The 2,721-nt window shown below is 42.6% G+C and overlaps 1 pseudogene; it reads right to left on the bottom strand.

Annotated features, from left to right (window-relative positions):
• Positions 1 to 1,531: 1,531 nt before the first annotated feature.
• On the bottom strand, positions 1,532 to 2,483 carry LOC115523670 (annotated as a pseudogene).
• Between the last annotated feature and the right edge of the window lie 238 nt (positions 2,484 to 2,721).

The raw sequence follows: 2,721 nt of genomic DNA, 5'->3' as shown, positions 1-2,721 counted from the left end.
TAATTCAAAAACATTTTTTAAAGTTTATTTATTTTGAGAGAAAGGGAGAGCCCATGTGTGCATGGGTGGGGGGGGGGGGGGGAGGTGGTGAGGAGGGGCAGAAAGAAAGAGAATCCCAAATCCCAAGCAGGTTCCTCACTTCTCCATGAGCTGGACTCAGGGCTTGATCCCACAACTGTGAGATCATGACCTGAGCCAAAATCAAGAGTTGGCACTCAACCAACTGAGCCACTCAAGTGCCCCTCAAAAAATGTTTTTAAGGATGGGAGTTACACAGGTATCTTATTTATTTAGTTGTTTGTGGGTTTATTTTATGTATGTATGTATGTATGTATGTGTGTATGTATTTAAATTTTAAGTAGGTTCCAGACCCAGTGTGGTGCTTGAACTCACAACCCTAAAATCAAGTTACAAGCTCTACTGACTAAGCCAGATAGGCACCCCTATTTATTTTTTAAGGCTCCGTTTATTGTTTAAGCCATTTTTTAAAAGTTTACTTATTTTCAGAGAGAGAGAGAGCATAGGAGAGCAGGGAAGGGGCAGAGAGAGAGAGAGAGAGAGAGAGGAAGAGAGAGAATCCCAAGCAGGCTCCAAGCTATCAACTTGGATCTGGATACAGGGCTTGAACTCACAAACTGTGAGATCATGACCCAAGCCAAAACCAAGAATCAAACATTCAACCCACTGAGCCACCCACGTGCCCAATTTAAGCCATTTTTTAAAAGCAATCTCTATCCCTTCATGGAACTCAAACTCATGACCCTGAGATCAAGAGTTAGATGTTCTCCTGACTGAACCAGCCACGTGCCCCCAAAAGCATTTTTTTTAAGGCTCATTTATTTTTGAGAGAGAGAGAAAGAGAGAGTGTGAGCAGGAGAGGGGGAGAGAGAGAGGGAGACACAGAATCCTAAGCAGGCACCAGGCTCTGAGCTGTCAGCACAGAGCCCAACACAAGGCTTGAACTCATGAACTGTGAGAACATGACCTGAGCTAAAGTCAGACCCTTAACCGACTGAGCCACCCAGGTTCCCCTAAATAAACTTTAAATAGCAAGCCTTACCCAACCCAACTTCTCTCCAGGATGTAATCTGCCTTCTCTGCTTTCTCTCCATAGTGCTTTTTATATATTCATGTTTGTCTGAATTTCCCCTGAAAAAAATTTAAGCAAATAGGTATCCTTAGTGTTCTTGAATAAGTCCTTACACATGGTAGACATTCAACAAATATCTATTTAATTACTTTTTTTAAAACAAGAAATTGGGGCGCCTGGGTGGCGCAGTCGGTTAAGCGTCCGACTTCAGCCAGGTCACGATCTCGCGGTCCGTGAGTTCGAGCCCCGCGTCGGGCTCTGGGCTGATGGCTCAGAGCCTGGAGCCTGTTTCCGATTCTGTGTCTCCCTCTCTCTCTGCCCCTCCCCCGTTCATGCTCTGTCTCTCTCTGTCCCAAAAATAAATAAACGTTGAAAAAAAAACAAAAAAACAAAAAAACAAGAAATTTGTTTCAACAACAAGATGCTGACTTGAAGGGAAAAGTATCTAGGATTCATTTCTCTTAGAGTAATTTATCCCTACTTAAAGACAGAGTGCCCTATATCTAACAGCTATGTACAAAAATGTTATAAAATTGCCCTTGGTTTTACAATGATAAATGAAAAACATTAAAATTCTCCAATCACACAAGGTATGCAAGGATTTTTATGTTGCTCATTTTTTGTTAAACAGTGAGAGCAAAATAACTTACTGGAATGTAAAAATAAGAGCTGAATGAGCATGCCACTAATGGAGAAAGGGGCTATTATCACAGAACCAGTATTTTTCCCCATCCCATCTCCATGTGACATGCACCAAACATAACATTGGCCATTTAATTTAAAAAAAAAAAAACAAAAAAAAACCCTGCAATATGCTTGTGCACATCTACAGTACCTTAATGTACGATAAAGGAATGGGGAAGGGGAAAATGAAAGAATAGAGAAAACTATAGTACTCAGGATGTGGTGGAACCAAATTGTGGCTTTCTAATCGAGAATGCCTTCTTGGTCTGGAGGAACAGAGTTCTGGAGTGAAGTGGCAGGTTCCCTTTTCAGGATATGCCTCCCGTCAGCTGCTGGAACACATCAACTGTATCTTCAGCCTCCGTTTCCAACTGTGCAGGCGTGTCTGTTTCATTAATTGGCTGCCCATCAAATCAGAATCTGATGTGCTTCATGGACAAATCCTGCCATTCACAAAAGGCTTTCGTTAGTTTACTAAGCAGTGTGTGCCTCTTAATCTTACGCTGCACCACAGAATCATCCTGCCCTGTCACCGTCAAATTCATACGATCATTGTTCTCAGTCTTGACTCCTTCCTTGGGCTTTTTGCGGGCCTCGCTGAGTGCTGGGGTCTCTTCAGCTGCTGCTTCACAAGAGGTACCAGATCTGCACTTAACTAGCATACTAGCAGCACCAGGAGCGGCAGAAGGAGGTGGCAACAGTGGAGGAGGGAGACCTTAATGACTTCTTTATAACAGTGAAAATGAAAACAAACCACAAAAGAAAAAAAAAAAGCAATAACGATTAGGTACATTTTGGCATAGTCCTTTGATTAACTCTTTTGTCGTCATTACAAATGTAATTATGATAGGGGCACCTGAGTGGCCCTGTCAGTGAAGCCTCCAACTTTGGCTCAGGTCATGATTTCATGGTTCTTGGGTTCAAACCCCGCATCAGGCTCTGTGCTG

The sequence above is a fragment of the Lynx canadensis genome, chromosome C2 (genome assembly GCF_007474595.2).
Source record: "Lynx canadensis isolate LIC74 chromosome C2, mLynCan4.pri.v2, whole genome shotgun sequence".
Lineage (NCBI taxonomy): Eukaryota > Metazoa > Chordata > Mammalia > Carnivora > Felidae > Lynx > Lynx canadensis.
This window is presented reverse-complemented; position numbering and strand designations above follow the sequence as displayed.